The sequence below is a fragment of the Ursus maritimus genome, unplaced genomic scaffold (genome assembly GCF_017311325.1).
Source record: "Ursus maritimus isolate PB19 unplaced genomic scaffold, ASM1731132v1 scaffold_1, whole genome shotgun sequence".
In the NCBI taxonomy this organism is placed as follows: Eukaryota; Metazoa; Chordata; class Mammalia; order Carnivora; family Ursidae; genus Ursus; species Ursus maritimus.
Genome location: NW_024423343.1, coordinates 48,243,967 through 48,271,702, shown reverse-complemented (window position 1 = coordinate 48,271,702; position 27,736 = coordinate 48,243,967). Strand labels below are relative to the sequence as shown.

The 27,736-nt window shown below is 35.7% G+C and overlaps 1 pseudogene; it reads right to left on the bottom strand.

The window, feature by feature from the left end:
- Window positions 1-27,335, bottom strand: part of LOC103659923 — a 29,602-nt pseudogene extending 2,267 nt beyond the window's left edge.
- Window positions 27,336-27,736: the final 401 nt, after the last annotated feature.

The following is a 27,736-nucleotide window of genomic DNA, read 5'->3' as shown; positions in this document are numbered from 1 at the left end:
AAGACAAATTTAACCTACTGTTAATGAGAAGACAGGTATTTCTGCAACTGAAACTTGAAATACATTTCTTTTATGAAATCTTCTGGACAATGCGTAAATTAAAAAAAGATGCTTTGTGATGTGATAGACAATATACTCAACTGAAGCCTTATCATAACTACAGTAATGTGTTTTGGTTTTTGTTTTTGCTTTTGCTTTTTCTGAGGGAGAGAGGGAGTGTGAGTGGGGGGAGGAGAGGCAGAGGGAGAGGAAGAGAGAGAATCTTAAGATTAATCTTAAGAATCACTAAGCATGGAACCCAACACGGGGCTTGATCCCACAACTCTGAGATCATGACCTGAGCCAAAATCAAGAGTAAGATACTTAACTGACTGAGCCACCCAGGAGCCCCAATACAATAATGCACTTAATACCACTTTTTAAGGTAATATTCTTTTGGATTCATTGATGATAAGACACTGTGGTGAAGTCCAGTAAGAGTGATTTTATGTTAAGCTGAAATAGGGCATCCTGTTTGTATTGATATCAAGCTATTAAACACTGTATATTAACCTATTATGAGATTTTTTTGGACAAGAAATTGTATTTTTGTAGGCAATAAGTCAAACAGCATTCTGCTTCCTTAGTTGTGGTATATGCAGTTTGATTTGTGCCACTGAGTAAGCTGGATGCTATCTTGTATACGATTAATTTCATGAAACACAAAACTTGCTAAACTTCTGTTATGTAGTTGGTTATAAAGATGGAAACTTCTGGATGCTTTTCTCAAGAGCTTAAGTTCTAGTATTGTATAGAAAGCTCTCTGAAGTAGAAGGACTTGAGTGCTAGTATGGGCTCATTGGCCATTTTTTCTCCCTTATCCATCACTAACCCTCTTTTGGAAGCAGATGAATGAGATGGTGCATAAAACAATCCAGAGGAAACTTCATTCTTTAGAGCTGTCCTCCTAAGAGCTGCATTGGAAGCTTTAGTAACTGTGATTTAAATTACACACACACACACACACACACACACACACACACTCACACACACACTCTCACACACACAATCTAATAATAATCTCTTTGGAAGATTTCAATAAAAGTGGAGACATGAAGTTTCTTCTGTAGTATAAATTAATCCAAGTATACCATAAAAGAAATATAGTGTTTCTTATAAACTTCACAGAAGTTAAAAGCAGAAATGTCAGCAGAAGTGATGACATATGATAACTGGTCTGTGAGTTTGTCTCACTGAAAATGTAAGTGCTTAGAAGAAGTTGAAAAGAAGTGGGCTGACAGTGTTTGCAGCCACTATCATTTGCAGGATTTTGAGATTTGGACTGTTTCTGTTATTTTTTATTTACCTTTTTTTCTATTCTATATATTTTTGAGTTTTCTATCATGAACATGTATTAATTCTGCAATTGGAAAAATTAATTATGCCTGTTACTTCAAATTGATCATTTGGACAATATTCACAACAACCAGATTTAGTGAGGTCACTATTAGGTCCTTGGATCTTTTAGCTAAAATGATATAGAACTAGAATATACCTTTTTACTTCAAATCAAACCTATGATTTTCTAAGTTGAAAGTAATGAAGTAAAAGAAATAATTCCATTACCCGTTCAGTGAGAGATAAATGCAGTCCAAGCCATAATATTTGTTAATGAATCTATTTCTGATTCATTTACACTGATCAGGGAGGAAGAATCCATAATGTTTGGGTGAGGAATGTTAAATTCATGAGAAGTAGAACTTTTATTAGGCCCAGGAAAATGGGTTAGAATTGAGAATCATTCCCAAGATCTGCCTTACCTTTGGGAACAGAAGCCCATTTTTTTTTTTTTACAACTGATTTGTTTTTATTTATTTTTTTAAAGATTTTATTTATTTATTTGACAGAGATAGAGACAGCCAGCGAGAGAGGGAACACAAGCAGGGGGAGTGGGAGAGGAAGAAGCAGGCTCATAGTGGAGGAGCCTGACGTGGGGCTCGATCCCATAACGCCGGGATCACGCCCTGAGCCGAAGGCAGATGCTTAACCGCTGTGCCACCCAGGCGCCCCCAGAAGCCCATTTTTGATCTAAGCATCAAGTCCTTATTTCTGTTTTGGCACAGTCTAGATTTCACTTGAAATAATCAGGGACAATACTTAGTGACTTCATTAGTTCTGATGGTGGTGTTTTAAGATGGTGCTCAAACTCTGTTTCTGTTATTTCATCACCAGAGGGATGAGACATAATAAATAAATGTCATTAGCTAAATATGGTGCTTCCATATAATTCTTTAATATGATTCAATTGATCATTAAATATGAAATTTTCATTTTAATTTTGTGCAATTAAAACCTAGTTAAGTTAAGCAGTTCATGTGAAGGTAAAATTTTGTTTTTAAAATATTTGTTTATTTTTCTGTGTCTACCTAATTGTCATCTCTGAAATATATTATATTTTTATATTTATTTGAGAGAGAGAAAGGGAGAGTACAAGCAGGGGGAGTGGCAGACAGAGGGAGAGGGAGAAGCAGAGAGCTCGATGAGGGGCCCGATTCCAGGATCATGACCTGAGCTGAAGGCAGATGCTTTAACCAACTGGGTCATCCAGGTGCCCCTATTATTTTTTTTTAAGATTTATTTGTTTTATTTTGGCGGGGAGAGAGAGGGAGGGAGGGGGAGGGGCAGTGGGAGAAATCTCAAGCAGACTCCCCGCTGAGTGCAGAGTCCAATGCAGGTTTCGATTCTGGGACCCTGAGATCTTGACCTGAGCTGAAATCAAGAGCCAGCCATTTATCCAACTGAGCCACCCAGGCACCCCTGAAATCTATTTTTAAGGCATGAAGCAGCAGGTGTGTTTTCTTCAGAAAGCTCATTATCTAATTGGCCAAACTGTTTATTTATAATTGATTACTATGTTGATGGGGAGAAGTCACTGGGCCAAAAATGAAACATAAAACCCTTCAGTGATTTTAATTAGAAAGTTTGATTGCCAGGGTTAAGCATCCAGCTCTTGATTTTGGCTCAAGTCACGATCTCAGGGTCCTGAGATTAGACCCTGCATCTGGCTCTGTGCTCAGTGGGGAGTCTGCTTGAGAATTTTGTCTCTCTCTCTGCCCCTCACCCCCTAAAATGAATAAATAAATATTAAAACAAAACAAACAAACAAACAAACAAAACAAAGAAATTTGGATTTTCCAGAAGTCATCTTTGGGGTTTACTTGAAGGGCTCTACTTGAATAGGCAGTGAGAATCAGGAGGCTTCTTACCATACTAGGCCTCTCTTGGCCAAAGATTCTGTTTAGACCTTTAGTGACATCTATTAGAACCCTGGTGCCTCTAACTTGCAAGGAATATGAGAATTTTTTTTTGTTTTTTTGTTAAAATAATGTGAACAAAAGAAAAGAAAAAGTAAAAATACTCTCCATATTTGTAATTAAAATTTCCGTGCCATAGGTAAGGCATATTTCACAGTTATATAGCTGTAGTTTATTACTTCCTACTGGCCAAGTTAGATAGAGTTTATTAATTCCCAGATCTTAGATTTGATGTTTGAGATTTGATGCAGGATTGATGCAAAAAAATGGTTTGTCAAATCTCTGTTCTATGTAGTGTGATATAGCTAAGAGAAAGATCTTCATACTGTCAAGTATGTTTTTTAAAGCCTTGCTTCAATACAAATGCTACCAGATGGACCTTACTTCTGCCTGTACTTTTTATTCATCAATAATGTAAACTTGGGAGATTTATGTATACCTTAGGCAGGTATTTAATATAAACAAGTATGAAATGTAGATGCAAATGAATTCTATCTGGAAATTATGGGGCAAACTGACCTCTCTGGACATCTTTTTTATATAAAAGCAATGGATTTGGAAAACAAGAAATCCCTAATGCTCATCAGGATTCCCACTATGGAGACCATTTTTGGCTTATGTTAATTGCCCTATCTTTTTTTGTCTCCATGCTTAATGATTTATGGAGAAGTTTTACTTTTTTTTTTTTTTAAAGATTTTATTTATTTATTAGACAGAGATAGAGACAGCCAGCGAGAGAGGGAACACAAGCAGGGGGAGCGGGAGAGGAAGAAGCAGGCTCCTAATGGAGGAGCCTGATGTGGGGCTCGATCCCATAACGCTGGGATCACGCCCTGAGCCGAAGGCAGACGCTTAACCGCTTAACCGCTGTGCCACCCAGGCGCCCCGAGAAGTTTTACTTTTAAGTGATTGCTTTTAATATCTAAGAAATAGTTCTGTAAAGTTTTTTTATATTGAATTGATTGCAGTCAATTCTGAACTATACTACTACCACTTCTCTTGTCTTTATGCGCTCTACCTCTTTAAAAAACATTTTGTTTTCTTCAGGATCACAGATATTTAGTAAATTGACATGCATTGAATTTTTAGTGTTCAGGTTACTGCTGTATAGGGAATTATAATAAAACTAAGAAGAGACTTTGTTCTGTCTTTAAAAACTCATTATCTGATGGGAATGATGGGGCAAAAACAATTAGGAAACATAAACCATTCATGAGGATAACGGACAGAACCTTATATGAGACTCAGGAGGCTAGATTCTCAAATTTCCCACTAATTAGAGCTGTATAATGAAATAAGTCAATAAACTTTCTAAATCTCTGTTTCCTCCTCTGAAAGGTGAAAGAAAAAAAAATTATTTTAGTGGTTCGTTTTGTCTCTGCAAATTTTATGATTTTATGGTAATTATTATTTGTTCATGTTTTCTGAGTTGAACTGTCCTCATGAATACCTATGGTTACAGAATAAGGTTCTTAAAATTATAGGAGGAAGAAACACTTAAAACGTGAAATATTTTAAATTATTTTTCTCAATATTCTGAAAAACACAATACATGTTCATGTAGAAAACTTAGATTCATTCAAAAGGCAGCAAAACCCAGAGAATCATTGTTAGACTATGGGTTTAACTATGTGATAAATAAATATTGCTTTAGACTTTGGTATTTTGCTTTCTTAGTTCATCTAAAATATTTTAGTTAAAAATTTATCCTAATATTTGACTTGAGGCTTTGAGAAAATTCTGCAGATTTCAAAATTCAATTCATCCTAGGAAGCAATACCAAACATGATGTAAAAATAAATCACTGTGAGCAGACACCTTAAATAAGCACAATAATTCCATCAGGAGAGAGCAATATAGGGTGTTATTAACCATTTACATGAACTTATAAACAAGACAGAAGTAAAATACTAGAGGACAAAGCTAAGGTAATATTCTTAGAATTAGCAACAGTGTTCTTAGAAGAAAATGAACTTCTTTACCCTGGGCCAGGGACTATTTTCCTGCATACTTTTAAAGAAAGTAATATAGTTATAACCTAGATTATGCCATATATGCACCAAAAGAAGTCCTTGAAAAAACTCTGACGAAAGAATAAAAGACTCTAGGAGAATTTTAAAGTTGTTAATAAGCCAAGTTAGCAGAATTTCTTGATCGATTTCCGATGTATTAGTTTCCGACCACATTTACCAAAAATATTTATCTTGCTCAGACCAAAGAATACTTCTAAGTAGCTATTATTATTAATCGTGAGCAAACACTGTGGAATAAGAAAATGCGAGTGACAACATAACCTTTGCTCATATGCCATTGGTTCCAGACTGAGTTGTCATGGGAGCTATGTTAAGGGGTAATGCTGGTTATATTGCATTATGGAGAAATTTTTCAAAGGAGACCATTGCTGTGTGGCACAAGATTCCGTGGAGATGGTTGTCAGTAAATCTGAATGAATTGTGTATTACCTTCTGGATATGGGAAGTCAATGGAGGAGCATCTGTTTTTCTCTGCTTTACCCAATAGTTCTTAATACTTGAAAGGGAGGCCTACATAGAGTAAGGAAACTAAATGCTCTTTGCCGCAAATGCGTGAGGGCACCTATGGGAAGGGAATTTGCGAGAAACCTGATTAGGAGTCCTATCAGTAATTTCTAGAGTTAACAACAGTATTCTTAATGTCCCCATATATTATTTTAACCATATCTAATTTCACATGCCTTTATTAATATTTATAATTGTGCATTCTCTCATGTTCTCCTTCTTGATAGTACCTGCTGAAGTTTTAGCTATTATATAGGTATTCTACGTCCCCTCCAAAAAAGATAGCTATTTGATTTTTACATTTATGTTTCTTCTTCCATTCTACTGACTTATTTATGTTACTTCTTTTTTTCCTATTTCCTTTTGGGTTGTTATATTTCTAACTTTTTTCTTTTCTTTTATTTAAAAACATAATCTCACTTATTTCTTCTTTAACAAATATATTCAATACCACAAGATTCTATTCTGAAACTTTAGGTAGTTTTTCATACATAGTTTATTCAGTTCTACATTCTTTGTAATTTTATTTTGATGTCCTCATTATCGCCCGTGTGATTTAGTAATATATTGTTGATTTCTAGACACAAGATTTGGGCATCAGTGGAGCTTTCTTTTAGTCTTCATTTTCTAAATGTATTGCATTGTAATCAGGGAGTGAGGCCAGTATAATTTAGCAACTTTGGATTTGTTGAGATTTCTTCTGTAGTCCAATAAATGGTTAATACTGTTAGTATGCTACCCGTTTTAAGAGAAAACGTTAGAAAAAAACAAGCACATGATTTCATATAATAAAAATCAAGCTTGTTAATTATGCTGTTCAAAACATATGACATTTTTTCTACTGATATTTTGGGTTATAAGTTATTCATTTAATCAGTTTGTCACCACATGTTTTTTGAGCATCTATGATGTTCTGGGCACTGTTCTGCATTGCTTTCCTCCTTCCTTGAGAACATTTGCTTGTTCTCTTTCTTGCCTTCTTGCTCCCTGCTTTCTTTCTTCACAGTGGATTCTCTGGTCTCACATAGTAAATTCTTTTTCACATGCCCACCTTCTTGGGCCTTCTGATCCGTTTAGCAATCCTCTACCAAAGCATTTGGGGCATCACCACCTAATTTGCTGGGGAATATCTTTGTGTCTGAGTTTGAAAGAGCCATCCTGAAAGCATACTAAGATTGGTTTCATGTGACCTTAGTGGAACATGATATTCTGGGTCTTGGGAGAGAGTTCACATATCAACAAACTCCCACTGAGTATTTATTCTTTACCTCTGTTCTAACCTTCAAGATAAGCTCCCTTATGTGTTCCCCCAGGCCCTGCTGAAATTTACAAGTCAGTTCCTATAGCCTTTTTTTTTTTTTTAAACATATCAGGACTCCATTCTGTTCAGCTATGCTAACTGAGCCAAGCCAAGCCTTGTCTCTAACTCTTGATCTAGACCGGGAAATGTATTAAGGAGGATGAGTATCATTTCATGAGAGATTTGTCCAAGGCATGTCATTTTGTCATCTATTTGCAACAGCAGAAACAGTACTAAAGAACAGGGAGCAGGTTGGTTCTGCTAGCCTGGAGTTTTCAGGGGAATCTGAAGATTTAATTGTCTTAGGCACATGCACCCAAATATCACCAGATCTCAGATTCTACCACCATTCCTATCAGGCCCTGGATTCTGTATAGGAGAGCTTCTGGGCTGTGTGTTCAGAGCCTCTTCAGTCTGTCTCTTCTGTAGCACTACCGCCTTGAAATGAAATGCTGTATCTGTTTTCAGCAAAACTGCCCTGTTATTATAGAAGGCAAGAGTTCTTTAGATATTACCCTTAGGGCTTTTTGGCTTTCAACACTGTGCCCTGAATCTGTAATTGGCTCACTTGAGTCTGTTGTTCTCTTCTACAGTGCTTCTGAAGCCACTCCCTGAACTCCACAATCTTTGTAATTACTTCTCCTCCTTTTAAGTCAGTTCATCTCCATCCCCCTGTACCTCACCCCAACCCACTACCAGAGAAAGGCTTGGTAATTGGGATGTTAGATTACATGAGAGGTTATCATCACCCCAGTTCTGTTAACAACTGTCTCATTTTGGGTTCCTCTCAAAGCAGACCCCAAGACAGGGAGTTTGTTTGGGAAGTGCTGAGAAGTTTGTTTGGGAAGTGATCCCAGGGAGCCCAGGCAGTGTATGAGCTAACTCACACAGGGAAAGAGAAAAATTCATTAAAGGATGTATTAAGAAGTAGTTTACCATTGTGAGCAACAGGAGCTCAGTCCTACTGGTAAACCTGTGAGGAACCTCAGAATCATCCCACAGGGGAATAAAAAGTCGGGCATATTAATCCGTAAAATCCAGTCCCACATTTTTGAAGGTCATCCCTGGAAATGTGAAATCCTCTGCATTTTGGGACTTCCCTGATGGTAGTCTGGGTAAGCTCCAGTGGTGCTGGAGAAAAACGGTGGGGGCAGAGGAGAAAGATCCAGGCACTAGATAAGGGAAAGAGTCCATCCGATGTGAGAACTGTCCACATCAGCAAGAAAACTTAGCGGTGGTCCAAAGTAGAGGAAGTGGGAATATCAACAGCATCTGCTATAATGTGTCATTTATTTTTTAATACACTTCTAGTACATGGCTGGATTTCTGTTTACACTTTCAAAATAAGTGAATTATGTCCGTACATATTTACTGTTTTCCTTTCTTGCCCTTTATTGGATTTACTTTTTGTTTTCCGCATGGGTTAGAAGTTATGCATTCTTTCTCTCTAGATGTTCTGAAGTTAAATATTTTCCATCTAGTTTTTTGTTGCTTGTACTAAAATGGTTAACATACTTAATTAACATTTTTCCTCAACAAATTAGAATTAACCAATGTTTATATTCATCCTCTTCTGCAAATATGAGAAAACAGCTTTGCATGTTTTGATCCCATGTTTATCACCTGAAACTTTATTTATAGACTGATATTAAAAATTGACAATCAGAACTTGTTCTTATATTTTATTATTTGATGTGCATTTTACGCTGTCTCTTGAATTCATTTTTTCACTTGATAGGTTATGTCCAATAGTGGTTTTTCAGAAGAGATCTGTGAATGATGTTTTATTTTGCTCTATCCCTTGAATGTCATTTTGGCTAAGTATAAAATTCTGGGAGGGAACATATTTTTCTTCATGCATGTGCGTATGTGTGCATATATTTGTATGTATTTGTGTGTTAGCTCTTAGAATGAACTGTCAGTCCAGGCACTTTTGTCTGTCATTAGATGCAGGAAATTTTTTTATGATTATTTTTTTATTATTGACTTTTATTCATTCTCCCTATTTTCTCCTTTGGACTTTCTCTTGGATATCTTTAGGGACTTTCAGGTATGGTCTTCGTAATTCTTAACTCTCCTTTGTTCTTTCCATCTCTTCTGTTGTTTTTCATTCTCAGAGAATACTTTGGCTTTGGTCCTGCTGCTGTTTATTCTGTTAATAGATGGTTGTCTTTTCTTTAATTTCAGTGATTACTTTCTTAATACTATGATTTCTAATTGATTGACATTTTTAAATTCATTTTTTTCACATCTATCTCAGAAAAATAATTATGCTAATGTAGCTTTTTGTTTCTACTTCTATGTTAAATCTTTGCCCCACAAGTACCAGTTCTGCTTCTTGAATTGTTTTCCCCCAATGGTCCTGAATTTCTGTAAATATTTTCAGATTTTTGATTTGGGGCTCTAGTTGTATTTAAGATTTCTTATTAGATTTTTCACCCCGTATCTTTGTCACTGTTGTTTGTGGAGATAAATGAGGCGGACTTTTAGCAGCATGGTGTGCTCCATTCCTTTTTTCTTTTCTTTTCTTTTCTTTTCTTTTCTTTTCTTTTCTTTTCTTTTCTCTTCTCTTCTCTTCTCTTCTCTTCTCTTCTCTTCTTTTCTTTTTTAAGATTTTGTTTAATAAGAGAGAGAGCACACATGAACAAGGAGAGAGTCAGAGGGAGAGGGGCAGGCAGACTCCCCGCTGAGCTGGGATCCCAATGATGTGGGGCTCAATCCCAGGACACTGAGATCATGAAGGCAGCAGCTTAACCAATTGAGCCACCCATGCACCCCAGTGCTCTCTTTCTTAAATGAGAATGAAAGGTATGCAGCAGTTTTGTGTAACCTTGCCTCTGTTACCCACCTCCTACCTCCCCAGCTGTTGTCTTAAGGCATACAGTCAACTTACTTGACAAAGCCTGAGGAGTGAGGGATGAGATAAAAGACAATCATCTGTATACTCTTGTTGTTGTACCTCCACAGTCCCTGGAAGTTACTTCTGGGTTACTTTCCTGTCCCTAGCAAATATCATCTCTCAAGAACACAACATGGTGGTATAGATAATACCTTTTATATGAGTCCCACTGCATTGGTGCCCCTAGGAAGTTTTATCCAATCTTATTTTCTTTTTTCTTTATCCCTCTTTTTGATTGCCAGATTTAGCAAATATACTATAAAGATTAAATTGTTAAGTATACTAAATATTAAATACTAACGGTAATTCTTTTGTGTAGGTATGTCCTAAATATTCCAAGGAACTTGCTTATACCAAACAGGCATTTGTTTTTTATCTGAAATTCATATTTAACTGGACATCCTGTCTCTTATCAGGCAACTCTGCACATGTTTTTTGTTTAACTGAACATAATTTTTCTCACTTTCAGGATATTTATGCATCTATTTAGCTTTACTTTTTTCCCTGTCATTTGTAGGCATTTGGAGTATGTTTGTGGCAGTGTGTGTGTGTGTGTGTGTGTGTGTGAGAGAGAGAGAGAGAGAGAGAGATTTCTCAAATCTTTAAATTATATCTTTATTTTTAGTGTTTAGGTATTTAACTTTACATGAAATTAATTTGTATGATATGAGACAGGGATTTACTTTAATTTTGTTTCCAAAGGGATAGCTAATTATTCTTTTTTAAATCTTTTTTTTAATTAGCTTTTTATTTTACTACCAGTGTAGTTAATATACAATGTTACCTTAGTTTCAAGTGTACAACGTAGTGATTCAGCAATTCTATACCATATTTGGTGGCATGTGTATACATCACGGTAAGTTTATTCTTAATCCTTTTCACCTATTTCACCCATTCCCCCACCTACCTCCCTCTGGTAATCATCAATTTCTTTGCTACAGTTAGGAGTCCTTTAATTTGTTTTTTTTCATTTTTTTCTTTGTCTGGTTTTTTAAATTCCATGTATGAGTGAAATCATACGGTATTTATCTGTCTCTGGCTGACGTACTTCACTTAGCATTAGACTCTCCATATCCATCCATGTTGTTGCAAATGGCAAGATTTCATTCTTTTTATGGCTGAGTAATATTCCTGTGTGTGTGTGTGTGTGTGTGTGTGTGTGTGTGTGTGTGATATTTATACATACACACCACTTCTTTTCACTTCTTCTTAATCCATTTATCTATCAGTGGACAATAGGGCTGCTTCTATAATTTGGCTATTATAAATAATGCTGCAGTAAAAATAGGGGTGTATATATCTTTCTGAATTTGTGTTTTTATTTTCTTTGGGTAAGTACCCAGTAGTGTAATGACTGGGTCAAATAGTAATTCTATTTTTAATTTTTTGAGAAACCTCCATATTATTTTCCACAGTGGCTACACCAATTTGTATTCCCACCAGTGGTACATGAGGGTTCCTTTTTCTCCACATTCTCACCCACACTTGCTCATTGTGTTTTTGATTTTAGCCATTCTGACAGGTGTGAGGTGATATCTCATTGAGGCTTTGATTTGTATTTCTCTGATGATGAGTGATGCTGAACATCTTTTCATGTGTCTGTTGGCCATCTGGATATCTTCTTTGGATAAATGTCTGTTCATGTCTTCTGCCCACTTTTAATTGGGTTATTTGTGGGTTTTTTTTTTTTTTTTTTTTTTTTTTTTTTTGCTGTTGAGTTGTATAAGTTCTTGATGTACTGTGGATACTAACCCCTTATCTGTTATGTCATTTGTAAACATTTTCTCCTATTCGGTAGTTTGTCCTAAAATTTTGTTGATTGTTTCCTTTGCTGTGTGGAAGCTTTTTATTTTGATGTAGTCCCAATAGTTTAGTTTTTCTTTTGTTTCCCTTGTCTCAGGAGATACATCTAGAAAATGTTGCTAAGGCCAATGTCAGAGAAATTACTACCTGTGATCTCTTGTAGGATTTTCATGCTTTCAGGTCTTACATTTAGGTCTTTAATCCATTTTAAGTTTATTTTTGAGTGCGGTATAAGCAAGTGGTCCAGTTTCATTCCTTTGGATGTTTTTGCTGTCCAGTTCTCCCAACACCATTTGTTGAAGAGACTGTCTTTTTCCCATTGGATATTCTTTCCAGCTTCATTGAAGATTAATTGGCCATATACTTGTGGGTTCATTTCTGGGTTTTCTGCCCTGTTCTCTTAATCTATGTGTCTATTTTTTTTTTTGCCAGTGCCATACTGTTTTGATGACTATAGCTTCCAGCTTTGCTTTTCTTTTTCAAGGTTGCTTTGGCTATTCAGAGTCTTTTGTGGTTCCATACAAATTGTAGGAGTATTTCTTCCAGTTCTGTGAGAAATGCTTTTGGCATTTTGGTAGAGATTGCTTTAAATCTATAGATTGCTTTGGGTAGTATGGACATTTTAACAATATTGGGTCTTCCAATTCATCAGCATCAAATATGTTTCCATTTGTTTGTGTTCTCAATCTCGTTCATCCGCGTTTTATCATTTTCAGAGTACAGGTCTTTCACGTATCTCCCTGATTACGTTTATTCCTAGGTATTTTATTATTTTTTGTGTAATAGTGAATGGGATTGTTTTCTTAAGTTTTCTTTCTGCTTCATTATTAGTGCATAGAAATGCAAAGGATTTCTGTATATTGATTTTTGTATCTTGCAACCTTACTGAATTCATTTATCAGTTCTGGAGTTTTTTTGGTGGAGTCTTTAGTGATTTCTATGTATAGTATCATGTCATCTGCAAATAGTGAAAGTTTTCCTTCTTCCTTACAATTTAGATGCCTTTTATTATACCTGTGGATAGGACTATGTAGAATAAAATTGTGAACATCCTTGTCTTATTCCTGATCGTAGGGGAAAAGCTCTTAGTTTTTCACCCTTGAGTATGATGTATCCGTTGTTTGTCATATATGACCTTTATTATGTTGAGGTATGTTCCCTCTAACCCAAATGTTTTTGAGGGTTTTTACCATGAATGGCTGTTGTACTTCACAAATGCTTTTTCTCCATTTATTGAAATGATTGTATGATTTTTATCCTTTCTTTTGTTGATGGTCTGTATCATATTGATTGATTTGCAAATATCAAAACAGCCTTGCATCCCAGGAATAAATCCCACTTGTTTATGTTGAGTGATTTTTTTTATGTATAGTTGGATTGGTTTGCTAATGTTATGTTGAGGATTTTTGCATCAGTGTTCATCAGAGATATTGGGTTGTGGTTCTCTTTTTTTGGTAGTGTCTTTATCTGGTTTTGATATCAGTGTAATCCTGGCCTCATAGAAGGAATTTGGAAGTGTTCCTTTCTCTTCTATTTTTTTAGAATAGTTTGAGAAGAATAGGTATTAACTCCTCTTTAAACATTTGATAGATTTCACCTGTGAAGCTCTCTGGTCCTGGACCTTTGTTTGTTGGGAGGTTTTGTTTTGTTTTGTTTTGTTTTTTTAAGATTATTTATTTGTCAGAGAGGGAGAGTGAAAGAGAACAAGCACAAGCAGGAGGAGTGAAAGGCAGAGGGAGAAGCAGGCTCCCTGCTGAGCAAAGAGCTCCAGGCGGGACTCCATGCCAGGACCCTGGGATCATGACCCTAGCAGAAGGCATATGCCCACCTGACTGATCCAGCCCAACTTGGGAGTTTTTTGATATCTGATTCAATTTCATTGGTGGTAATCAGTCTGTTCAAATTTTCTATTTCTTGCTGATTCCGTTTTGGGAGGTTAGATGTTTGTAGGGAATTTATCCATTTCTTCTCAGTTGTCCAGTCTGTTGGCATATATTTTTTTTATAATACTCTTATAACCTTTTGTATTTCTGTGGTGTCGTTTGCTGTTTCTTCTCTTCCTTTCCTGATTTTGTTCATTTGAGTCCTTTTTTTTTTCTTTTGACAATCTGACTAAAGGTTTACCAATTTTGTTGATCTTTTCAAAGAACCATCTGCTAGTTTCATTGATCTGTTCTATTGTGTTTTTCGATTCTATTTCCTTTATTTCTGCTCTTATTGTTACCTTCTGTCTACTGGTTTTGGGTTTTGTCTGTTTTTTTTTCTAGCTTATGTAGATGTAAGGCTTAATTGTTTATTTGCGATTTTTCCTGCTTCTTGAGGTAGGCCTTTATTGCTATAAACTTCCCTCATAGAACAGCTTTAGCTGCCTCCCAGAGATGTTAGACCATTGTTTTTTTCATTACCATTTGTCTCCGTGTATTTTCTTTTAAATTTCCTCTTTGATTTTTTGGTTGACCCATTCATTCTTTAGTAGCATGTTATTTAACCTCCATGTATTTGTGTTCTTTCCAGACTTTTTCTTGAGATTAGTTTCTAGTTTCTTAATGTTGTGGTCAGAAAACATGCATGGAATGACTTCAATCTTTTTGAATTTTTTGAGACTTATTTTGTGGCCTAATATGGTATCTATTCTGGAGAATATTTGATGTGCACTCAAAATGAATGTGTACTCTGCTGTTTTAGGATGGAATGTTCTAAATATACCTGTTAGGTCCATCTGGTCCAATGTATCATTCAAAGCCAGTGTTTCATTGTTGATTTTCTGTTTGGATGATCTATCCATTGATGTAATTGGGGTATTAAAGTCTCCTACTATGATTATATTACTATCAATTACTTTCTTTATGTTTGTTATTAGCTGCTTTATATAGTTGGATACTCTTATGTTGGGTAGCATACATATTTATAATTGTTATATCTTTTTGTTGGATTTTTCCCTGGCTGATTATATAATGTCCTTCCTTGTCTCTTGTTACCGTCTTTGTTTTAAAGTCTATTTTGTCTGATGTAAATATTGCTACCACAACTTTCTTTTCTCTTGCATTTGCATGATAAATGCTTTTCCATTCCTTCATTTTCAATCTGCGTGTGTTTTTAGGTCTGAAATAAATGAGTCTCTTGTAGGAAGCATATAGGTGGGTCTTGCTTTTCTATCCATTCTGTTACCCTACATCTTTTGATTGGAACACTTATTCCACTTATATTCAAAGTATAATTGGTAGCTATGTCCTTATTTTCATTTTCTTACTTGTTTTATGGATGTTTTTGTACTTCTCTGTTCCTGTCTTCTCTTGCTCTCTTCTGTCATGGTTTGCTGGCTTTCTTTAGTGATATACTTGGATTCCATTCTCTTTATTTTTTGCATATCTGTTACTGGTTTTTGATTTGTAGTTACTATTCGGTTTATGTATAATATATTATGCATATAGCAGTCTATGTGAAGTTGATAGTGCTTAAGTTTGAGCCCATTCTTTACTCCTCTCCCTGCCACGTTTTAGGTATATGGTGTCATAGTATACATCCTTTTATGTTGTGAATCCCTTGACTGATTTTTATTGATGTACCTAATTTTACAGCTTTTGTGCTTTCTACTTATTCCTGCTTATGGTTTTTTTTTTTTCCCCGCTCAAAAAGTCCCATTTAACATTTCTTGTAGGGCTGGTTTAGTGGTCATGAATTCTTTGAACTTCCTTTTGTCTGGGAAACTTTTTATCTCTCCTTCCATTCTGAATGGTGGCCTGCTAGCTAAAGCATTCTTAGCTGGAGGTTTTTTTCCCCTAGTGCTTTGAATATATCATGCCATTCCCTTCTGGCCTGCAAAAGGCCAGTTTCTGCTTAAAATTAGCTGCTGGCCTTATGGGGTTTCCCTTATATGTAGCTATTTTCTCTTTTCTTGTTGCTTTTAAAATTCTCTTTGTCACTAATTTTTGCCGTTTTAATTACTATGTGGCTTGGTGTGGATCTCCTTGGGTTTCTTTTGTTGGGGACTCTCTGTGCCTTTTGGATCTGGATATCTGTTTCCTTCCCCATATTCAGGAATTTCTTCAAATAAATTTTCTGCCCCCTTCTTTTCTCTTCTCCTTTTGGTATCCTTATAATGCAAATGTTATTATGCTTGATGGTATCAAGTTCCCTAAGTCTATTCTCATTTTGTATTGTGTTTTTTACTCTTACCTGTTTAGCTTGATTGCTTTCCATTACTCTGTTCTCCAGGTTGCTGATCTGTTCTTCTGCTTTCTCTAGTGTACTATTTATTCCATCTAGTGTATTTTTAATTTCAGTTAATGAGTCTTCATCTCTGATTGGTCCTTTTTTATGTTTTCTTTCTCTTTGTTGAGAGTCTCACTGAGGTCTTCCAATCTTTCCTCAAGTCCAGAGAGTATCTTTATGGATAAAGAGTATCTTTATATTTAAAGAATTTCTTTACATTCTTAATCAGCTGTATTACTTAGTTTTGTTCCATTTAGCTCTCTTGCTATGATTTTGTCCTGTTCTTTCATTTGGGACATATTCCTCTGTTTCCTCATTTTGTCAAACTTTCTGTGTCTGTCCCTGCCCCTCTAGCACAGGCTGTGAGATTTGTAAATAAATCTTCCTGTGTACATCAGGCATTTTTCAAACTGCTACTTCTATGCTCTTATTTCATTGGGGCTGGGTATTGTGCTATCTCTTTAAGGGAGACACCCTCCTGGCTGTCCCAGAGCTAAGCCCACTGATTTTTAAAGTTCCAGGTGTTAAACCCTGGTGATTGTAAGAACTCTGGTTTTCAAAGCCTAATGTTATGGGGATTTATCTTTCCTTGTGGGTTCCACATGCCTGGGTTGCTTGGTGTGAGTCTATTTCTCATCCCTCTCCACACCCACAGCTTCTCTCCCTCCTGTGGATCGTCCCATGGGTCCATTTAACTCTGGACCATATCTCTGCCCTTTGTTGTTGTTGCCTCTTCTCTATATTTAGCTATGGAGAATCAGTTCTGCCAGTCTTTGGGTCATTTTCTGGGTTATTTACACTGTTGTGGCTGTTATCTAATTGTATCCGTGGGACAAGGTGAGCTTAGGATCTTCCTGCTCCTCCATCTTTCCCACAAGTTTGGGATAGCTAATTATTCTAAACCACCGGTTGAAAAATCTTTCATGTCCTCTTTGATTTGCATTTTTTCAGTTAAAAATATTGATGTTATCTTTGAGATTCCTCTTTTCCTTACCCCTTCATCCAGTTAATCACAAAGCCCTGTAGAATTTAAACATTGACTTGAAAAGGTAATGTCGTTTTTTTCACAGTGCCTCCCCTTTCTGCTCCCAAAAGAGCTTTCTTTACTTCCATGAATGAGTTATGATCAAGGGCAAGTACAGACAGATTGAGCTCGATTGTTTAGGAAATAGAACTTTCAAAAGGGATAGAGTTTAATGTGCACTGGGCATAGTCTTTCATCTCTGTCTTCCATCTAAGCAGCAAGAGTAGTAAATTGATTCTGTATCTTATTTTTGGGGGGCCAAGCTGAACTCCTGTTCTCTTATGTGTCATGGAATGGGCACTAGGGCAAATGCATTCTGTCTTGCTCAGCATTCTGTTCTTTGGCACTCTGGATATTGCTTTCACGTTGCACATTTGTATATTCTTAATTTCAGGGTTGAAATTAGTGCTCAGGAGTCCACTTAGGTTAGGGTAGTGCTTCAAGTGTCCTCTTGTATGAGCACTGTGATGGATTGCCTGTGTCTTCCTTTAGAAATCAAGGAGTTATTACTCCATTTCCTGGGAGTATTGCCGGCAGACCCTCAGCTATTAGCCCCCTTGGGTCATTGATTCAGCTTTGCTCAATATCATGCCTGCTTCCCGGGATGGCCCATTTGCAGTGGATAATCAGTGTAGGGTTATAATGACTTGGCTCTCTCCACTCAACTCAGGACAGCTCTGAGAGGTTGCCACATCTTTAAAATTCTCCATATGGTTAGTTGTCTTAACCTGAGAATGAATCACAGTCAAGTTCTTCATCTGCCCAATCCTCCTTCTTTCCTTCTCTTTCTCTTTCCTTCCTTTTTTTGTTGCTTCCCCTAGTCTTATTCCTGAGGGGATACCCTAACAAATCTCTTCAATGTGATCTCTGTCTCAGAGGCTGCTTCTTAGGGATCCCGACCTGCAACACTATGGTAGAGTATTGCTTTGGGGACATTAAGCCAGAAACACTAATTATAATAAAGTGAATACATTGCTGTACTGATTATTTACCTGGGCATGTACCTCCCTTGGGTACCTCTATGGAAGTATTGATATAGAGTAGAATTAGTATATAATTGGCCCTGAGCCCACATGCTGTCTTCTAAAGTTATAGTTCTGGCTTTCTATTATTTATTTTTAATATTTTTAAAATTACAAAACTAATTTTGGTATATTATGGAAACACCACTTAGAAAACGGACCAAATAGTAAAATGAAGTGAAAATATGTTGCCACAACTTATAGATGACCACTGTTAACACTTGTAGTTATATTCTTCTAGATCTTATCTATATATCTACATAAATATATGTGTACTGTTTATTAAAAAGGTCACATTTATATCTGCTTTTTTCACAGCCTACCCTTTTCAGATAATGATCTCCACTGTTAACATGTTAAGTTTTTTTAAAATACCCAGTCTATATTCACATTTCCCCAGTTGTGAATATATCCTTTGGTATTGGTTTGATCAAATCAGGGCCATAACTTATATCTGGCTGTTTTATCTCTAAATATTTTTAAATCAAATTTGTTAAGATTCTCCCTCTCCTCATCCAATTACAGTTCTAATTTATCTGTCTCAAAACAGTGCATAACACATAGTTATTGTTGAACTGATATTAAGTAATGGTACCTTTAGTGTAATTATTAACTCCGTCAACCCTCAGTACTAGCTCATAAATAGCTCTATAGTCCCCCCATTGTGTAATCTCAGTATCAGTGTTTGCCTAAGTAGCTTCAAAAGTGAAAATCTTATCTAGTAGTTTCCTTTTCCAAACATTTCGCCACTTTGTAGCCAGAGTGATTTTATTAGCACAGCTGTGATGATGACATTTGCCTGGCTTAATCTCTTCAGTGGATTATAATGTAATCTTTACAATCCAAGTTCTGTATGATATTGTATAGGACTACTAATGATCTAATCCTTCCACATTTCTAGCATCTCTTCACTCTGTTCTCAAAACTTTTCAAGTTCCATAGGTATTGCTATACTCTCTCTCGCTTTTGGGACTTTACAGATGCTTCCTTTCTTTCTTGCTCATCTTTGCCTAAATTATATCCGTAGTCTCAGCTAGGATGTTAGTACCATTGTCCTTACTAGGCTCGTTTCGGTGTGTCTGTAGTGCTCTGCATTGAGTCTTCTTTCTTTGTCATCTCCTTCTTCTTTACATCATAATTGATTATACTTGCTCATTAATCTCTTGTCTCTAACTACTTTTTAAAGGGTAGTGGAAATATATCTATCTTACCCTTCATTGTTTTCCCAGTGTCTATGATGGTTCCAAGGCACAGCGTATGCTCACTAAATACTTGTTATATAAGTGGATGAATACGTTAGTTTTATTTGTTTTTCTATTGCCCTTTTAGTTTCCATTTCAATTATTTCTGCTCCAATCTTTGGGCTTGATTTATTCTTGTTTTTATATTTTCTTGAGGTATAAGATAAGTTGCATATTTGAGATCTTTCTTTTGAACTTGAATACTAGAAAATATTTGCAAACCATATATTTGATGAGGGGTTAATATCAAAAATATAAGGAATTGAAACAATCCAAGAGCAAAAACAAAACAAAACAAAACAAAAAACTGCCCCTCATACAAGGGGCAGCAGTCCTGAGTATCTAAATAGATATTTTCCTGTCTGAATACACATGATAAATAGGTACATGGAAAGGTATTCAACATCACTAATCATCAGGGAAATGTAAATCAAAACCATGATGAGAAACCACCTCATATCTGTTAGAGTGCCTATTATCAAAAGTGAAACAAACCAAAGACAGATACTATATGTTATCCCTTTTATGTGGAATATTTTTTAAAAAGCCGATCTTACAGAAACAGAGAGTAGAATGGTGGTTGCCAGAGGCTGAGTGGTAGGAGTTAATGGGGAGGTATAGGCAAGATGAATGAGTTCTGACGATCTAATGTATAGCTTGAGGATTGTAGTTAATATCATATTGTATACTTGATATTTGCTAAGAGTATATTTTAAGCATTCTTAACCACCACCCTCAATAACTATGTGAGGTGATAGATATGTTAATTAACTTGATCTTGGTAATCATTTTACAGTGTATATGTATATTAAATCATCACCTTTTATGTTTTAAATATATAGAATTTTGTTAGTTATTCCTCATTAAAGCTGGAAAAAATTAAACAGATATTGCTAGGAGAGCCCCCTCATTTGTTTTAACTTTTAAATTAATTTTCACTGTTATGATTACATTTTTAAACTTTTAGCTTTAATATTTTTGGCACATAATACACATAGTCTATTATTTCTCTCCACTATTTAGCTCTGTGACCCAGCATAACTTGTTCAGTCTAAACTTTTCAATAATTATGAACATAATAATAATAATGATAATACTTTAAAATTTTTATAAGATTTTATATTTTTGTCAATCTTAGTACCAAGCCATAAAATTGAATTTTAATATTCTTGGTAATTGTTTGAATCTGTATTCGGATAACAAGAGAAATAGGAAATATTTTAACTCTCCTAAGTTCATTTCATGTAGAATTTTATAGAAAGTTCTTTGACACAATCATGGAGTGGAATTTTCAGTTCTCTGTGTGCACGTCTTTATACTTTATTGAGGAAAATCTGAAAAGTCTCCTTTTTAGAAAGAAAGGAAGAGAAAAAGCAGGAAGAATATGCATTTGTAAATTCAAATTTTGTGTCTTAAAGGGGCTTCACTACCTTGTTAATTTTTATTCAAATACCTGAGAAGATTCTGATAAGACATCATCCACATGCAATGATGATTTTACTCCATGTATTTTTAAAGAATCTACATATATATAGTGGTGGTCTAGAGGCTATGTACCAGTGTCTCCCTCCTTCTGTAGGGTAATTACCACTGTCAGATGAAGTGATCAGATTTTTCCAATTTTAAACAGTTATCTTCAGGGAGACAGAAACCTGAAGATAACTGCATTTGTGCTTTTGCTTTGAAATGTATATATTAATAAGCAAAGAATCTCTGAATTACAGAAAAAAAATGGATTTAACCAAATATTTTGAGTGCTGCTCTAGAGAGCCTTGTCACTTTGATGAGGTCTGGTTTTCCTTTTTCTCTGCAAAATCATAATGTAGTTAGTATAATTATTCTCATCCTCAGCTTTCTTAAGGAAATTTAATTCTGCTTTGTAGACTATACCTGCTGATATTTGATTTTTATGTCAGAATTAACAAACAAATCTCTACCTTTCCCAAAATATTAGAATTGAATGACTAAATTAATTGAAAGAGAAATGAAGTTAAGATTGTCATTAACCTAGAAAGAGAAAGAATTGATCATTAAAAAATTATAAGAGACCATTCTTGGAAGGAAGATTAAAAGCCAGCCACCCATCTCCTGGTTTATTCCTTTATCTCAATCCTATGAAATGGTTGCCCAGTCTCTGTTCTTCCATGGCAGAGAACTCTCCGTTCATTGTGTAATAATTCATCAAATTGTTATAGCCTAGAGTTTTATAAGCTTTTCCACCTTGAGCTGAAACCCTTCTGTATGTGGTTCTTAAACACTTGCCAAATTTCTGACCCATGGACTCTGCTGATAATCTGCTCTGGCCCTTTAAGATATTATGGCATAATGGAAGAGGCAGATAAATATGTGCCAATTATGTCTATCTTATGTGAAAAATGAGAGAGATAGTGCTATGTGGGATTTCTCTTCATTAGAGACCTCTTCTTCACTCTTTTACACACTAGTGGATGACATAATTTTTCTGCCTACATATTGGCCAAATGTTTTCATTTTTCTTTCTTTCTTTCTTTCTTTCTTTCTTTCTTTCTTTCTTTCTTTCATTCATTCAAGATTTTATGTATTTGAGAGAGAGAGCAAGAGTGCATGAGCAGGGGTGGGGCAAGGGAGAAGTAGAAGCAGACTCCACTGAACAGGGAGCCTGGGCTCGATCCTAGGACCCTGAATTCATGACTTGAGCCAAAGGCAGACGCTTAACTGACAGAGCCACCTAGGCACCCTGGACAAGTGTTTTTCAATAGGCTTTTACGACTGCACTTGTGGCTTGAGATTTACCTTTCAATTTTGAGATTTTAGGGAATCAATAAATAGCATCTATCTCCCCTACTGAATCCAGAACCAGATGAGAGTCAGCCAACTGGCCATCAGTATGTCAGCTTTATTGCTAACAAAGCTGACTTCTAGGGTTGAGAGAATACATAGTTTTAAGTACGTAGCCAACAGCCTTGTTGTCAGTTTAGATCTTATTACAGACCCCCTAAAGTAAAAGTTTGGGTTTAGGATTATTGCATCATGGCAGTCCAGCAGACAGGATGGGAAGCAAAGACAGCAGATTTCTAAATGCTTAAAGACTAAGAAATGTGGTTAGTCCACAGTTGAGAAATGTAGACAGATTGTCAGAAGGAAGAGTGAGAAAAAGGTTGGGCAAGAGCTTAGATAAGTTATTCTATGGAAATATAAATGGTGAAATTCTTGCTCTTCCCCAATGTCAAAGGGGTTTGTATTGGACATCTTATTTTAATAGGAATTTCATTATTCTTGTGGATGTGTGTCAACAGTTCTTTTATTTAAAACTTTAAAAGTTACTTATGATCACTTGTGAAAAGGAAACTTTTTATCCACTAATGCTGTAATAAGAGTATGTGATGAGTACAAGATAAATGTGTCAAGAAGATTCAACCACTGTCTGTTGATTGTCATCTGGGTGCCAGACACCATGTATATTGCTTTCACATTTAATTTAACTATCATAGTTTAGAGACGTAGGTTTGATTTAACAACTATTTCAGATAAGAGCTAACCATTTTTTTCGAAGGTCACACAAATATTAAAACCAGGATTTGAACAGATAATATTGGGCATATTTCCTCATATTCACCCCTCTTTTTCCCTTTCCTGTTTATAAAACGTCTAGCAGCTAATATCCTGCTGTCTCCAAGAACTGAAATAATTGTTCCTGTTTGTATTTTTGTGTAGATTTTAACTATTGATGAGCAAAAGGCCAAGTTTAACTTAGTATCCAGATTCACTCCTTAAAATTATTTCTGGAATACTGCCAAGACAACTCTTTGTCCTTTCAACTGCTATAATTGAATGCTCTAAAATGTGTAAAGCAAGGTCACCCATCTACTTGACTCAGGGATGACTTTCAGGGTAAATAACAATTCTGTATTTTTAAATAGTGAGTACAGATTTAGAGGCTTCCAAAAATCCCTTACAAAAGAGCTTTAGACTGAATCTTAATGTGTTGTGTACATATATTTTGGGTTCTTTTCTGGAATGTGTTTAAAATGAAGTTCTCATAGAGCATTTTATAATTCAGATGAAAAGATGCTGTAGATACTTTACAAATTCAGTCCAGTGCAATCCCCTAAAACATTTAGCTGTCTTGAAAGAAAATCAGTCTTTCTGTTAGGCTTTGGCAGTTAAGCTATAGTCTGCTGAGATGGCAGTATTAACATCCTGCATCCTGCTCAGCAACAGACATTAAGCTTTGGCTGTGACCATGCAATCCCATTTTAAACTCTTGCCTCTATATGTGTCTGTTATGACTTGGCAGCTGGCTGGAACAAACACTTAAATCTTTAGATCTGTGTATTTAATTAAAGTACTCTATAATGAAATGAAACCCTGAATTCCATGGTTTGTAAATATTCATTTAAAGATAAATAATTGCAAACATCTAAAATGTTGGTAAGTAAGTTTCCTTTGCTGTTCTGAATTTGAAATTAGAGTGTTTTATATTGTAAAAACCTACCAGAAGTTTTTATGGTATTTAATACTCGAAGTGTGCACTCTTAAGTGACCTACAGCTTTCTTCAGTAAGGTCATTTGGTAGAGAACAAATGTGCAGCCCAGGGGAACTAATTCACAGCTCTCTCTCCCACTTGGACACAGAGTTATAGCTCAGTCCTTTGCTGCTTGCTGGCTGGTCAGCTTTGACCTCTCACACTCTTCCAGTCTCTTAGAAATCACTCTCACGAGAAGGGAAGAAAAATGTGCTGTTTTGCAGTTTAAGGAACCAGGTGTTCTGTGACCTCATGCCTTCAGGAACTTGCTTTTCTAAAGGTGCTATAGACTTCGTAGGAGTTCGCAAAAGGCCCTGTTGGGATATTTTAGAAAAATGTTTTGGAAAAAGTTCTTCTGTGGTGTCAGCTTTTGGGGAAAGTGGCTATTCTTGCTTAATTTTGAAACTATGGAATGTCAGATAGGAGCAGATGCAAGAGCTCCTCTATCTTTGAGGAAGCAAGAAAAAGAAGAAAATCAACCTGCCACATAATGACAAAACTGCTTTCAGGACCCAGCCCTCCGATCCCTAGTCCAGTTCCTCACCTACTCCTAGCTCAGTGTGTTCAGAAAGAACAACTAAGAACAACTATTGTTTTAAAAATGACTTTGTTAATTGTTTTAGCTGGTTGGGGGCAGTATTTCCATGTCCTTGTGACTCATCATGATTTTAGTGTTTTTTACAAAACTTGTTGGATACCAGTGAGGGTAATTTTCCGGTGTTCACATTTCACCATACAAATAAGGCACACTGTGGAAGAAAAGACTTGGCTTTAGTAGTAGAACCTAGATAATAGCAAAGTAGTTAGGAGTATGGACTGTAGAGCCACATTTTCAAGGTTTGAAACCTTAGCTTGCCACTTTTCCAGTTTGGGACCTGGGGCACGTCACCTAACTTTACGGTGCTCTGTTTCCTCTGTGTAAAATAGGAAAAGCAATAGTAGCTACCTCATAGGATTGTTTAAAGATTAAATTAATATATGTTAAGTGTTTAGAATAGTACCTGACCCAGGGTAAATTCATACAAGGATTAGCTATTACTATTATTAATTGGACAAACCTAGATATATTACTTAATATTGCTGATACTCAGTTATTTGACTTGTAAACCATTGGTGTTATCTTTTAAAGTTTTTATTAACATTTAAATTAATTGTTGACAAAAACCAAGTAAATGGATTATCGGATAAGTGGATGATCAATAAATGTTAGTTCCCTCTCAAGAAAGAGGGATATATATATATCCAAGTTATATATATAAATTACTTTTTACTTTTGAATAGGTAATGAATTTATATAGGTCAAGAATCATAATTCCAAAGCTACATAGTGGGAAGTCTAGTACCTTAAACTTTTCCTCGTATATACAGTTTCTATCACCCCCTATCATGGTTAATGATTTTTATTGATTGCATAGATGTCCTTCTGAAGTTGTTTTATGCAAATATAAATATGTTTTATTTTCTTCCTTTTACTCACACATATAGCATATTACATAAACTGTTCTGTACTTTTTCACTTAAAGTGTTTTGGAGAGTTTAACATTTCTATATTTCTCATGACATTACAAAAATTTTAGTGTCTTCAAAATGACTGTTGTATTCAGAAAGACATTCCATAGTTTTTGGAGGAAAACTTCTATCCATTTTTTTTTTCAAAATAAAACACAGAACTATTGAGTGTGTACTATATTGTGGGCACTATATAAATTTTTGGCACATACACTCTAATTTCTTACAATAATACTGCCGTCATTACTATTTCATAAGTAGGGGAATTGCAGTGTTTAATGTTTTAAATTAGAAATATGAAGACTCTTCCCCAAAGCCCCATATGTGCTATTTGGAACCAGACTTTGAACCACTAGTCTAAATCCAGGGTCTGAGGGTAACAGCTATGCTACAGTGCTTCTGTCCTGACCTTTATGAAGGCTCATTGTTCTAAGGCAACTACTGACCAGAAATATGCAGAACTCAAGAGGAAAAAAAAAAAGAGAAAGATCTAGAACATTACTTGATTCCTTAAACATTGACATTCAAGGGGACGCTACTGTTCTTCATTGCTTCCATGCTAAAATCCCTTGGAAGTCAGTAGAGCTCTTACTACCTTTCATTACCTGAAAAACCCCTGAAGAATGGCCTGGTGACATGTTGATAACCAGTGTGCAGTAACAACCAAATGCATATCTAGATTTTAGGCCTGCCCATAGTGGTCAGAGGCACATGATGTTGTTCTTATTATAGAACTGCAAGGATCCATGAGCATACACACTGTTTTACAGAAAATGGGTATGAGTCATAAAGACAGATTTTAATTACATTTATCCTAAGTAACAAGGTTAGATCGTCCATTGCTTCTCTGACTACAGTACAATTTAGACACCCCCCCTCCCATTCTGTCTCCTGTCTCGACAGGTAAGTGTATGTGTGCACATAATATTCTGAATTGTGTAGTGGAAAAACACTAGACTGAAGTATAGTAAGCTGGAGTTTTCAGGATTGGCCCCCCTCCAGTGAACTGACACTTATTTTTCTTGCCCGTAAAAATGAATTCCATGGCACAGATGGTAAAAGTCCCCAAATTCTGTCATATTAAATCACTGATAGATGATCTAGTACAAGAAGGAGAGAGACCAAAACCATAACATTAATAAGTATGGGTTAATTGGAAGTTTGTTGGAAAAATAACTTTTTTTAAATGTATCTGGTAAATTGCTGAAACCAAAAACAGATAATTCTGTTCTGGAATTTTAATTGCTTTTGCTTTGTGTTTTGATTTTTCATGAAATTCAGCAATTCATTAATTATCTATTCTTATATATTGTTACATATAAACATATGAGGAAGTAAAATTTAGTGTGGACTCAGAAAGTAAAAGTCTGCCCAACTACTCATCGGGCTGGAATTACAGACACAGATAAAGTTAACAGATTTAGCAGGATTCAGTATTTCTCCCAAGGACACACTGCAGCTAGAAAGTGTCATGACTCCCTTCATTTTTTTTTAACTGCTTTTTCACTCATTGAGAGATTGTGTTCTCTAAAATCATAGAAAGTCAAGTTTGCTGTTTGAAATCACATCAAAAATTAAATACACCATTCTTGTCTGGAGTACCTAAATCACTTTGACATAGAGAGAAGAAGCTTGATATCCAGTCTAGTCATAGAACCTCAGATATGAGGTTTCTGAACACAACATTTTACATTTATTGTAGTTTCATTGTTTTCAGGAAAACAGGACTTGGAATCCACTTTGCAGGTCATACATGTTTATACATACCCTTTATGCCTATTAAAATTCTGCTTCATTTAAATTTCTCTAAAACTCCACTTTTCCCCTCAGTCTTACAATAGTCTGTGTTTTCCTTTATTTAATGAAATACCTCAGATTTCTCTTGGTGTGTGGTCTTCTCATTGCGGCTGGTCAATAAGCCAAGTTTGTCGCTGGTGTTAGGACTGATGGGACTGAGACAGGTGGCTGAAGATACTTGAAAAAGCCCCATCTCGTATATCAGGGAAAGGAGTGATACGACTGGTAGGGATAAGGGGTTCAACTTGTGTGAAAATGTATACAAAATTAATTCACAAAATATGTGGCATGTTATCCTTTCCTTTTCTAAGTGTAGGCAGCGAACTGGGCTCTAAGCATGTAAGCAGCAAAGAGAAAACCATCATTTTCAAAGCTGTAGTTACAGTCATTAAATTAAAAACAAGCCAGTTGTCTGGGAATGGTCAAAACTCTTTCTGCCACTGGTGTTTGTAAGAAATGTGTCCTCATAAAGAAAGACAGTGATGAAGCAAATGGTAGTCGCAACTGTATCTCTAACTTCAGGAACAGTAAATAATGTAGCCAAATACTCATTTTGGTCCCTGTAGTCACAACTGTAAAGACAAGCAACAATTC